Raw genomic sequence first — 14,303 nt, 5'->3', positions numbered from 1 at the left:
CTAGTCTGTTTGTGTGACAGGAGCATTTTTGCCTTAATTGCCCTCCTTTTTTTCACATTATGGCTCCAAAGAAGAAAGGTGGGTCTTCTAAGTATAGCCAAAAGAATAGAGATTACCAAAAAAAACAAAGCTTCACATAGTCATAGACAGTTTGATCATTTTTAAAGGATTCGGTTTTATTGAAGACCATGGAATGGAAGAGAATTCACATTTATTTACAAAAAAATCCAAGTTACAATGCAAGTTCTTGAAATTATTACTTTTGTAAGTAGAAATACCACTGAAATGTCCATTTCTGGTCAATATCTTTGAAACTGAGCCCCATATTATATCTTACAGCTTCCTGAGTGACCCCTACACATCTGACTACACAAATACCCACACTTTCCTTTATGGCATTCTTTTATAGTTGACAAGGGATTGATAGTTGGTCCTTTTTGATATCCTAAAACAACTCTCTAACTTGGTAAAGGAAGCAAAATTCTATTCACTTGGATGATATTCACTCGGCCCGCCCGGTAGGCTGCTCAAAATCATGGTGAGGAGATGGGTGCAGCAGGCCTTGGAGGTGCTATCAGTCAATGCTGAAATGAGTGATGCTGTTGACACTGGAAAGAGGAGCTGATGGAAAGAGAGGTTTGTATGTGCGTGCGATCGTTGAGAGCTGAGCAACAGTGGCGAAGTGGCACCAGAGGGGAAAGCAGGACAGGGGGTGAACTGAGTTGAGGTGGTGGTCACGTAACCGACGGGTTCAGACAGAGTTGAAACCGCTGGGTCACTGGGTTGCATCTGGTAACATTTATCTCAACTTCACATGTGTGCGTGTGTGCGTACGTCAGTGGGCAATTAAAGTTTGGCTAAAAGGCATTACCTAGGTCTTGATATTTTAAAATGGAAAAATGAGTTAAAAACACAAAGCCATCTTTCTTGAAGGCGTACACCATGTAGGAAATCTATTTCACAAACATAAATTATTCATTCATTCATTCATTCATTCATTCATTCATTCATCTTCTATAGCGCGCAGCCTCGAAAGTGTTGCAGGGGTTGCTGGAGCCTAACCCAGCTGCTTTCGGGCGAAATGCAGACTACACCTAGACTGGTCGCCAGTCAGCCGTAGGGCACACAGAGAGACAAACAACCATCCGCACTAACAGTCATACCACCACCAGCGGGAATAGAGCCGGCGCCTGCCCGCACCGAAGTTTGGCGAGCGGGGCAGCTTCAAAACATAAATTAACTTAAAGAAAGGAGAAACTCCAGGGCCTTTCAAATGGTTCTGCTTGGGGAAATCGCAGGATGGATTGTATTTTAGTCTGAAACTAAATGGGAACATTGTATAATGACCATACACTTGACTAATTAGCTGCCCTTGACGGTGATAAACGAACCAGAGTTGCTTTAAAAATTAACAGTTTTTACATTGACCAGTACTGCCTTATTGCCACATACAAGATGAAAACTGAGCCAACAGATTAACAATCGGCGGGCTGGTAGCATATGTGGTTAGCACGTGGGTTTGAGAGCTCTGGGGTCCTGGGTTCAAATCCAGGTCACGTCCAACCTGTTTGGAGTTGTTTGCATGTTTTCCTGTGTGGGGATCCTCCGGGTGCTCCGGCTTCCTCCCACATTCCAAAAACATGCATAGTATGTTGATTGGACACGCTAAATTGCCCTTAGTTAAGGGTGTGACTGCGTGTGATTGTCCATCTCCATGTGCCCTGCGATTGGCTGGCCCCGGATTCAGGGTGTCTCCCACCTCTGGCCTGCAGTCAGCTGAGATAGGCTCCAGCAACCCCCATGACCCAAATTGGTTCAGAATATGAATATGAATATATATAAACACACAGAGACACACACAGTCACACACATACATATAGAACCTGGTCTGCATGTAACAATAAGTGGTAATTAATGTCAAAATGAGCAGAAATAGTGACGGCAAACAAAGACTTCCCACTCGGGGATTTTGTCAACTACTAAAGAGAGCAGACAATATAGAAAGTGCTGGAGTAAGCAATGTGCAAATGTATGTTAAGTGAAAGACAACAGCAAGTTCAAATTAGTGTCTCTGTTCAACTGACCAGATAAATATTGTATCAGAGACTACACAGCCACAAGTCCAGGGGTCCTCGCTGCTTGTTACTTTATTGACAAAAATGACATTGTGTCACTGTGGGAGGTGGAGCTTACGGATGATGTTCACTAACACAATGTCACTGAAGAACTTTCCATTGGTCCATTGGAAGCAAATTTATCTCTGCCTCCCTTTATTAGCAAGTGTGTGCTGCATGATGCTCAGTTACGCACTGGATGAACGACCTTGAGCAGGCGAGAAGGGGTTGTGTTGCTGTGGCAACCAAGCCTCACGAAACCAGTAACAGCTGGATGCTACAGCACGCAGTGAATTTTTGTGGGTGTCGCCACTTTATTACAACCACTCTTCCCCTCTTATTTACCCCCTCCTCTGTGCAGTCTCGTCATCTCACTTTCATACAGCGCAGAAGGAAATAAGATGGGTTTCACAAAGGAAATCCTGGTTCCTCAGTAGCAGCAATAGAAACTTAGCACAAATGCACCACTTCAGAAATTGAATAGATTTTCTTGTGTACATTGAAGTTAGAGAATCAGAAAACATAAGAAAGCATGAAACAAGAATTCAGAAGCAAAAATAGCCAACAATGTGACACCTGACAAAGGCACCAAAATGGCTACTTGACATTCATCTCACATTAAAAATATAAGTAAGCAGGTGGAGATGGTCTATACCCAATTGTTTCACACAGAGGAGGAAACGTGAAATGTAGAATATTAGCGTTCGCCATGGTATTGTCTCGGCTGACAACTCGTCTATAAAAACTTTAATGAAATATATTTTATTGGCAGCACGAGTGATAAACGAGATTGATTACTTTTTTTATATTTTAAAATTTTCCAAGCCTTAACTCATTGCATATATTATTAATAATGCTTAAAAAATAATCCAAATAATAAATGACTGCTATATGAATGGCCACACTGCAAGTTCAGTGCTAATTCCAATTTTTCTGACAGCCTGAACGAGCTGAGAAAAAAATCTTAACGTTATATGTGGTTTCAAATCTGATTTCAGCCATTTTTTTCAGAATGTGGCTACGGTCTAATTCTAAAGTCTACAAAATCGGAATCCATGCCTGGCATGCCATCCTTAATTCAAAATTCTGCATTTCTTGCTGACACGCTACTTTCTACACAGAGGAAAAGGCTCGACATGAAAGTGCAAGAAAAGGGCACATACCTATAGGAATGTAATTAGGTAGGCATTTTGCAAAACAATATCGATTTTACCTAAAAAAAAATGCCACCTGCAAAGAGATACGCTTACAGGTCAAACTGGGAGTTGTCTTTTACACAGAGGAACATGGAAATCGAACTGCATCGAGTCAACAAAAAAAAAAAAAAACAGGTCCACGGTTCGCAAGTGGAGGGAAAAATCAGCTTCAATAGGTAAAAAAAGACAACGCTAAGTTTCCACAGATGCAAGGCGAATGACTTGGGAGCGATAGATGTCCAATGACAAACATAGTTACAAAAAGGCTGGCAGCCAGCGTCTTGCAAGTTATGCGACAATTTCTGAATGGGTTGTGATGGTGAAAACAAAATAAAAATAAATTTTAACAGACCATATAAAAAAATAATAAAATCACACTCCCAGCTATGAATATCTGGAGCGGGGCTTCCAAATAGTCCAGATTTTCCGAAGTTTCTCTGGAAATAAAACACAAACTCCGGACTCCAGACAACCTCCCTAAATCTGGAAATCCCAAAAGATTTTCAAATTTTTTTTTTTATTTTGAAGCTACCATTCCCGAAAAGTACCACAGTAATATAATACTCCTCGTATTAGATAATAATAACAGGAAATGCAACAGCTGAGATTACCCACGTATTGATTCTGAGTAATGAAGTTTTATTCTGAGAAAGAGTGCAATTGCCTATTGGCGTTGACTGCACGAGTATACTTCATTAGCCAGAAAGCCCTCTTTTTGCCCGCGCATGCGTGTTGTGCGGTTCTTGATCGTAATTCGTCTGAATAAATCGTTCGGTGCTCGTAGATATTGTTATACACGAAAGAAATGCGGCAAAAAAGACGCCTAATGGACGCTATAATGATAAACAGCCTCTCATTTCATGGCCGCCTGGCTTTCTCGTATCTCGAAAATGTTCTGGTATCTAGAGATAATTATTTGCCCGTATCTCCAAATGCTCGTATGTGCGCTACAAAGATAAACAGCCTCATCGTCATTGACCCCTGGCTTAGTCGCATCACGAAATTTTGATCGTATCTCAGACAAATTATTCGATCGAAATTTCCTTCGTAAGACAAGAATGTTGTATGACGAGCGGTCGTATGACGAGGTATGACTGTATTCTTTATTTATTCATATATTTCTAAGAAAGCCCCTAAATGAAGACCAAACATGTCAGCTGAAATCTTGATGACAGCTATATATAAGGCTAAAGGCATTGAGAAATGGACAGGGGTTGGACAAAAATGAATACACACGCCACCCAAATAGAATGACCCCTCCATCACAGAGCTGAATGAATGTAAACCACTGAAAATTAATTCCTGTTAAACACACTGACACATGGAGAACAGGCCTCAAGAACAACAGGGTCGCCACACTGCAGTTGAGGGAAGGCAGAGGACAGTGGGGAAACACTCCCCATGTTACGAGTGAGAATGAAGAAAAAATGTGGAGCATTTGGAGTCAGAAGGCTTTCCGACTCCGCAACAGACAACGGCACAGAATAAACCATACAAAACGATCTCAAAGCGTCTTTACCTGTGCCCCCTTCATTTCAGTCACAGGTGAATTCCAGGTTACCCAATCCTGTCTTATTCACAGGTATACCTTCCTAACGTGTGTCCCCATTTTTCTTAATCGGTCAAACATTTTGAACTATTTTTTAGTCCAAGAGAGCCATAAACCATTCATATTTTGAAATAGAATTTCTTGAGAGCCATACCCAGAATTTAAAATTAAAAACACTCACGGCGTGTTATTTAAACAATTTTAAAGTACAACAAGTATTTCTAAATTTATTTTACTAATAGCATTGTTATGCTACTGCTAACGAATGAGTATATGCAGCAAATGCAAGGGATTCCAATGAAAAGAAAAAATATGACTAAAGCAGCACTAGAGTTATTTTCGGCGCCATTTAAATTTTTGGTGGGCAATAGTGAACCTCTTACTGGTCAATGCAGGTTATTCGAGATAATGACGCGAAGAGAGATATGGCAACACGAGGCTTCCATTGGTCGGTGTAGCGTCGCTCAAAGTAGTGTCAGCGCCACTTTGATGTGCCAACATGAGGCTTTTATTGGTGCAGTCTCTCGCAGATCTCTCAGCAGCGTTTTCCACATTTTAGCTTACATGGCAATGGAGATCCATATGCACCCATCAAAAGAGACATGTCTGGCTCGCAAGCCATAAGTTCCTCACCCCTGCTGTATATGCTTCTTAAAGCAGGATTTGAAATCAGTCAAGGGTGCACCACCACCCCCCTGTAACATAGATTATAGATGGATGAAATTATTTTAATGTAGATTTTACCATATTTAGTTGCACATAAGCCATATTTGTAACAAAAAAATGACTGAATCAAGGATACGCCTTATATGCACACAGGACTTTCAGTTGCTATACTCTTTTTCACCAGTAGATATCGGCAAATTAAATTAACATTTACTATTTGTTGGTCATTCTCTATTTTGCAGTAAGAAAACAACCATTAATGGATGAATTCTTAGCTTCCTTACGATATTGACCCTAATAATGTGCTTTTGATTCATACAGTGTCTCAGAAATACAACGTGCGATAATTTTTTTAAAAGATTTTCCCTTCAAAGTAACATTTGTATTCCCTATTAAAACCATGAATATGGAGTTGACATTTTTGACTCAGTGGGTGGCTTATATGCGAGAAATTGTAAAATTCATCAATTTTAAGGGTGTAGTTCATCCACGGTGACGGCTTAAATGCGAGCAAATACGGTAAGTCTTCTTCAATCTAAAGGCTGAATCTCTCTTAGTCATAAATATCCAACCTGTCTCACACAAATCACACAACCATTCAACATGTGTACTGAACAATTGTCATGATTTACCCAACTGATAAAATCATCAATAATTATGTGTATGGGTAAATATATTTAAACAATGCATGCTTTAAAATACTCTGAATTGCAAATTAGACATAAAAAAAACTGACGACCTGTAGCGCATCGGCCACAAAATTGGACGACCTGGATTCAAATCCAGGTCGGTCTACGTGTGTGGAGCATGTTGTCCTCGAACCTGCGTGGGTTTTCTCCAAGTACTCCGGTTTCCTCCCACATTCCAAAAAGATGCATGGTAGGCTGATTGGACACTTGAAATTGCCCCTAGGTATGAGTGTGAATGATTGTTTGTCTCCTTACGCCCTGCGATTGGCTGGCCACCAATTCAGGGTGTCCACCGCCTCTGGCCCAAAGTTAGCTGGGATAGGCTCCAGCACCCCCAGGACACTAGTGAGGATAAAGGGGTTCAGAAAATGAAATGAGATTAGACATAAAACACTGCTATCATTTCATGAAAACAATCATAAAGAGAGCATTTGCACCTGCATAAAATGGGTACATTCAAGCAAGTAAGTCGTCCTCAGGAGCAAAATTGCTCACTAGATCACTCATCAAGTGTATTACTTTGACCGCCGTTGTGTTTACACACATTGGGGCGAGCACACGACTCCGTGTACATACGCACGGTATTATTACAGTGTGACGGTGCAAGACCGCGGTGCTGCCCCCTGCAGATTTGCACGGCGAGATGCGTTTCAGAGGGTAAGATCAAATGACATACTGTACAGCAGACAAAATGGGAATGACGGATAAATCAATAAATAAAATACAAAAAACAGTAGGGACAAGCATTCACCTTTGCACTGAATGCATTTCCGATTTTTTTGTACAAATATGGACTTGGAATACTTTCACATTTCTTGCGCGCTGCAGTATCTCTGGCGTGCTCTTGCAGACAGACAGCATCTTTACAAATCGGACGCATGCACATGTGAAATGCAAAATCAGGGGTCTCTCCTTTTATAAGTGCATTTAATACGTACGATCGTGTAAAATGTGCGTACGCCAACTCATTATATCAGCAAACCTCTTGCCTTCCCGGAGGTCACCACCGCTTCGTGGACGACACGTCTCACAAGATGCCAGCTGACCGTCGCTGTCAAAACGGGCACTCAAACATTACACATTTCACCAAACGCTGCAAGCGTGTGTGTTTGTTTAAATTTTTAACATAAACTTCGCCGACACTTCAAGCGGAAACACTTGACACCGGCGGCTTGAGTGAGAACCAGACAGCTCGTTTGAAATTCACATGGTTTAACATAAATGCTATTTAAAAATAATAATAATAATCGTCACAGATACTCGAGCAGGTATGCACATACAACATTTGAAATATTTGTTTACTGTCACGTGAAAGAGCGCACAATCTACCCTCCGCAGCGCACCAATAGCAATTTGTGTGCACTGCCGCAGGCTATACAAGTATGAGGGCTACATTTCCGTCCTCTAACACATCGTAAACCCAACGCAAAGTCTGATGAAATTCAGGTATGAATGCCAATAAACACATTGGGAAGTCTTACCTTTAGACGTATCTCTCTGCTGGAACGATCATTTTGTCTTTACACCATTAACACTCCGCCATCTTCGGCACTATTTGTTTAAATGAGAAACACTCCCGGAGCCTAACGAAGCCAGTTCTGTAAGTTGAGGCGTCGCGGGTGGTTATGGGTACTGCAGTTTATTAGTGGAATGCGCCGCGGTTAGGTCTTCGCTGTTATACCCGGAAATAAACTACTGGCAGACGACACCACTACGCAGGGGAGAGCAGGGGAGGTGAGTGGCTCGCGGGGGCGTTCGCTGTCTGTCTCGCCGCTTGCAGACGGGTGTCAGCGACGACGGCAGGTCGGCCAAAGGTGACAAGGTGGAAACCTTCACAACACATGCCTTGCAAATCCTTGGCTCGGTTGAATATTTGTTTTCTAAACTAAAGAATCAGTCTTGGATTGGAAGTTTAACACAATAACTACCTCCATGCTATGAAGAAATATTCATAATAATTTCATGAAGTGCTAACTTAATGATTAAAATTGCTCCAAATTCTATTAATTATTTTGTTGAAATGTCTGCTGTGAAAAGACTCATATGCTGATTTTTTCACATTACAGCCTAATGCTTTACATGATTTGTGTATGCTGTGCATCTGGCAATAATTAGCAACTGCATTGATTTACAACACTCAGTGGGGCAAATAAGTATTTAGTCAACCACCAATTGTGCAAGTTCTCCTACTTGAAAAGATTAGAGAGGCCTGTAATTGTCAAAATGGGTGAAGCTCAACCATGAGAGACAGAATGTGGGGCAAATCCCATCATTTGATTTTTAAAGAATTTATTTCCAAATTACATTGGGAAAATAAGTACTTGGTCACCTACAAACAAGAAAGATTACTGGTTGTCAAAAAGGTCTGACTTCTAACGAGGTCTAACGAGGACTAACAAGGTCTAACAAGGTCTAACAAGGTCTAACAAGGTCTACCTGGGTCTCCACTCGTTACCTGTATTAATAGCATCTGTTTTAACTCATCGGTATAAAAGAAAAAACTTGTCCACAACTGCAGTCTCTCAAACTCCAAGCTCCATTATGGCCAAAACCAAAGAGATGTTGAAGGACACCAGAGACAAAATTGTAGACCTGCACCAGGCTGGGAAGTCTGAATTTGCAATAGCTAAAGAAATCGACTGTGGGAGCAATTATTAGAAAATGGAAGACATACAAGACCACTGATAATCTTCCTCGATCTGGGGCTCCATGCAAGATCTCACACTGTGAAGTCAAAATGATAACAAGAACGGTGAGCTAAAATCCCAGAACCAGTGAATGACCTACAGAGAGCTGGGATCACAGTAACAAAGGCTACTATCAGTAAAACAATGCGTCGCCGGGGACTCACATCCTGTATTATCAGTCGTGTCCCCCTGCTGAAGCCAGTACACATCCAGGCCCTTCTGTGGTTTGCTAGAGATCTTTTGGATGATCCAGAAGAGGACTGGGAGAATGTGCTATGGTCAGATGAAACCAAAATAGAACTTTTTGGTAGAAACACAGGTTCTCGTGTTTGGAAAAGGAACATTACTTAATTGCATCCGAACAACACCATACCCATTGTGAAGCTTTTGAAGAGTTACAGAAAATGTTTGGCCACTGTTATTGGCAACAAAGGGTACATAAAGTGAGATGACATTTTTGTATTGACCAAATACTTATTTTCCACCATGATTTGCAAATAAACTCTTTAAAAATCAATGTGATTTTCAGTTTTTTTTCCCACATTGTCTCTCATGGTTGAGGTTTACCCATGCTGACAATTACAGTCCTTTCTAATCTTTTAAAATAGGATAACTTGTACAATTGGTAACTGACAAAATACTTATTTGCCCAACTCTTCGTATGGTGTCCATGCTTCTGCCTGCTCACCCAATAATTGACCCAAGGAAATGACCGGTAAATAAAAATCTCACCATACACAACCCCCTAAATTCAGCACTGAAATATTGGTGATAAAGTCTCGAGTGCTGGCAAGTGGTTGTATTTTTAAATTGTTTTTGTTTAGGATTGCAGTTTAAAAAAAAGCAAGTCATCCTGCTAAAGAATAACCTCTCTGTTTTTCTTCTTAATTTGCCATGTCGCATCCAATTTTTCTTTTTTTTTTCTATGAAACTTTGCCAACAACAATACAAACCGTAATTCTTCACCACTTCAACTCTTGCAGTTTCAACGTTCACGGCTACAGTACGTTGCGTTTTTTTAAGTTAAGTATGTAAAAAATAAATCATAAAAAGGTCAAAATTCATGCTGGAACACGCATGCAGAAGACAAGGGATAAAAAAGGACGATAGCCATGGCACACTTTTGAATTGGGTGACACTCCTCATTGATGAAGGAATATTTCACCGTTGAAGAACGGAGGAGAACATCTTGCCTTATCTTGTTGCGAGTGAATTTCCCATTGAGCATGTCACCTGTGGAGAAAGACAAGTAGATGCCTACACCAGCTTTGTTTGGATTTTGAGTCGCCATTGACAATGCCTGGGCTATCTAAGCCATCCATTGAGCTCAAGAAAAATCAAGACATGATGACAGTGACCGAAAAAGTGAGATTGCTCCATATTCTAAAGATGTAGCCCGACATTTATGTATAAATGAATCTACCTGTGTTATATACCAGGAAAGAAGAGGCGAACATTCAGAAAATGTCAACAATATCCTTTTCCAAGGACATTAAGCAATTGGTAACCACTAGGAATAAAAAAATGCACCCAAATTATTAGATTTATCCCGTAGATATGGCGGTGAAACTGGCATGAGAGGACTTCAACACACCGCTCGAGAGCCCCTCAGAAGAGGAAGTGATGATATAACAATAGCAGTGTTCTGGTTAGATGCTGTTCCCCAGACATAGAATTTATGACAGTGAGATGCAGACCCTTCTTTCTGTCCGGAGAGATAGCCGTTGTTATCATTGCTGTCTACTTCCCACCGGACGCTATGGTAACTTGGTAAGTACCGCTCTCTCCCTCTACACAATAAACAATCACCAGAAAGCCTACCTAAGTGCAGCACACATAATTGCAGGAGATTTGAATTAGGCAAATCTCAAAACTGTTATGCCGAAATTTTACCAATATTTGAAATGTCCCACAAGAGAGGGTAAAAACTCTGAATAATGTTTACTCGAACATCAAAGCCAGAGCCATTCCATGCACACACTTGGGACAGTCAGATCATACCTCCTTGTTCTTGGCCCCAGCTTACACTCCCTCAAACAGACAATCAAAGCCACAAAGGCGAACCATTATCCCTTGGCCTGACCTGGCTTCTGCACCACTGTTTTACCTCAAGTACTGCATGGCTACGGTCACTGTGGAGAAGACCATCCAGGTGAACGCAAACCAGAAACCTTGGATGACCAGCCAGGTCCCATCGCTCCTCCGGGCCTGAGATGCAGCCTTCAGATCCGGTAACAGGGCACTGTACACCGCAGCTCGCTCCTACCTGAAGAGAGGAATTAAGGCTGCAAAAGCAGACTTAGAGTGGAAAATAGAAGGGCAACTTGACAACCCCTGAACAATGGGCCAGAGCCTGCAGACTCTCACCAACTACAAAGACCGAGGTGCGACTTCTGGCAGAGGACCTAAACAACTTTTTTTTCCCGCTTAGAGTCCCAAGGCCACCACCCAGTCACACCACCTCAACCTCCAGTACATCCCACACCAAGCTCGGGACGAAGGGTGGACAGAGCTACTGCCCCTGGTTTCCGCGTGACGGTGCCATCTTGTAATGAACATCACTAAGTGCATTGAAAAATTGGTACTCAAACACATCAAAACTTGACTTCCCCTCATCCACGACCTGCTTCAGTTTCAATATCGGCCGAACAGATCCACTGAAGACGCAGTAACCTCTGCCCTCCACGCTTTACTGAGCCACTTTGAATAAAGAGGGAGCTATGTCAGAATTATTTTCATCAACTACAGTCCAGCTTTTAACAACATAAGATCGGCCTTTCTTATCCCCAAGTTGGCTAACTTGGGGCTCCCTTCTTCCACATGCGTCTTGACTCAGGACTTTCTGGTCAACCGACCCCAGTACGTGAAACTGCGTCGCCCAATTGCTCAGCAGCGGCTCACTTCAAGGCTGTGTACTGAGCCCAGTACTCTACTTGATCTACACACGCGATTGCAGACCCACACACCCTGAGAACATCATTGTGAAATGTGCAGACAATAAACGGTGGTGGGAATGATCACAGGGGAGAAGGAGATGGCCTACAGAGATGAGGTCCTTAGTCTCAGCGAGTGGTGCACTCTCAACAACTTGGCGCTGAACGTCTCTAAAACCAGATAACTCATCCTGGAATTCTGACGGTAGAAGGCCGCCCTGTTCCCCCTGTTTAATAATGGCAAATGTGTGGAGCAAGTAGAGAGTTTCAAATTCCAAGGAGCCACATTTCTGCTGATCTCACTTGGGCGTCAAACACTTCAGCACTCGTCAAGAAGGCGAACCAGAAGCTACATTTCTTGAGCATACTCAGGAAGGAGCAACTGAACACCAACCTGCAGAGAGTGATCAACACAGCCCAAAAGATCATCAACTGCCCCTGTCCAGCATCTACGAATCCTAATGCCTTAGAAGGGCAGAGACAATTATAAAAGACAATACTCATCCCGGCTTCCACCACTTCAACCTGCTGCCCCCTGGAAGGCGCCACAGAGCCATAACAGCCAGGACAAGAGCTGTCACCATACTCAACTCGAGTGCTGCACCAAGGACTTAATCAAGACTTATTACTTCTTCATATACTACTTATTTATTGTTGAGCAATTATTTATATCTTACTATTTAGTGATTATTTATTCATCATTACTATCTATCGATTATTGATGTGTTTGTTGTTGCGTCCATAAGTTCAGCGAGTGGTGCGCTCTCAACAACTTGGCACTGAACGTTTCCAAAACCATGGGACTCATCCTAGACTTCAGAGTTAACAAGCCCAGTCCCCTCTGCTGACCTCACTTGTACTACTGATTTATTTACTTACTTCTTAGTTATTGATTACTTATTTGTCTGTTTGTTATTTGTGCACTATGTGGTGAAAGCTTTAAATCTCATTATACTTGCATAATGACAATAAAATCATTTAATTCAATTGTACATATAACTGTAATATTGACTGAATACACTTCTTGATAATTTTACTTGTGTACTTTTTTATATAGGCGAGAATACATATTTTAAGGTACTAGTAATAGCGGTGACCCTACTTAGCGATTTTTGGACTATCGCGGCCATATCTGGTCTACATTATCCGGGATTACTGTATAATTGAACAACACTCATTCACTTTCGCCCCCACCATATTAACTGAGTGTGGATTTGAAGGGAGGGACTTCGGCTCCTCCCGGCAAACCATCTCTTAAAGATGAGGCCCATATGCATGCTCCATATGTGGACTGGTTAGGTCCAGCTTGGAGGACTGACATCTTTGCCAGGTGGCCTATGAATTTGGGTCGACCCGGTGGCCCAACTGCTGCCAAGATGCACTATGCGAGGGACAGACAGCACCAGAATTCGTCACCATGGTGATACTACACAGACAAGAACACAGAAATCTTCATGTATGTGCACGCACACAGACGCGTGCACACACGCGCACACACACACACACACACACGCACACACACACACACGTACGCACACGCACGCACACATGTACACGCATGCAGTCAATATACTATCCTGTTGTGGAAGTGACAGTGTGACGGCAAGAGGATGAGAAGCGAAGAGGAGGGTGAGAGAGAATAGAGACAAGATGATGAGATAGTGGCATTTAGTTTAGAGTAACCAAAGGACGAGATCACAGATAATGATAAATGCTGCCTTTTTCCTGGAGATTGGGGTAGCTAAGCACACCAACAAGTATCCGTAAAAAAAAAAAAAGATGTACAAAGAACAAGACTGACAGGGAAAGCTTTGTAAGAAAATGAAAAAGTGACTCAGAAAGTTGGTAATGATGAAAGTTTTAGATTACAGTCATTAAGGAATTGTTGAATTGGGGTTGTGGTGGAGGATTTAAGCAATTAGCCTTGTGGGTCAAGCTTAATTCATCGGGCAAATTGAATGAAAATGTTAGAAGAAAAAGATATGAGAACATAACTCAATAACTGATTCTCAAAAGTTTCACTTCTTCGACAGCAAATTGACAGTTTGTTTTGCTAAAGTTTAATCATTTTTAAAAAGAGCATTGTTTCATTACACGTGCCTGTTTAATGACAACAATGGAAACACAATTGGTTAGTGTGTCGGCCATACAGCTAGGGGGACCTGGGTTCAAGTTCAGGTCTACCTGTGTGGAGTTTGCATGTTCTCCTCGGGCATGAGTGGGCTTCCGCCGGGTACTCTGGTGTCCTTCCAAATTCTAAAAACATGCATGATAGGCTGATTGGACACTCTAAATTGCCCCTTGGTATTGGTGAGTGTACATGGTTGTCCATCTCCTTGCGCTCTGCGATTGGCTGGCCACCAATTCAGTGTGCCCCGCCTCTGGTCCGGAGACAGCTGGGATTGGCTCCAGCTCCCCCCGCGACCCGAATGAGGATAAAGCGGTTAAGAAAATGAGAAGAGAAACGCA

The 14,303-nt window shown here is 42.0% G+C and overlaps 1 protein-coding gene across 5 annotated transcripts in view; it reads right to left on the bottom strand.

Annotated features, from left to right (window-relative positions):
* LOC144197206 (nuclear receptor coactivator 3-like) overlaps window positions 1-7,842 on the bottom strand; it is a 53,109-nt gene extending 45,267 nt beyond the window's left edge. For all 5 annotated transcript variants that reach the window (XM_077717868.1, XM_077717876.1, XM_077717884.1 and 2 more), the window contains exon 1: window positions 7,696-7,842. The gene's annotated coding sequence lies outside the window, so the exon portion shown is untranslated. The remainder of the gene's footprint in view (window positions 1-7,695) is intronic.
* Between the last annotated feature and the right edge of the window lie 6,461 nt (window positions 7,843-14,303).

The sequence above is a fragment of the Stigmatopora nigra genome, chromosome 1 (assembly GCF_051989575.1).
Source record: "Stigmatopora nigra isolate UIUO_SnigA chromosome 1, RoL_Snig_1.1, whole genome shotgun sequence".
Taxonomy (NCBI): domain Eukaryota; kingdom Metazoa; phylum Chordata; class Actinopteri; order Syngnathiformes; family Syngnathidae; genus Stigmatopora; species Stigmatopora nigra.
The sequence above is the reverse complement of the archived record's forward strand: the minus strand, read 5'-3'. Positions and strand labels throughout refer to the sequence as shown.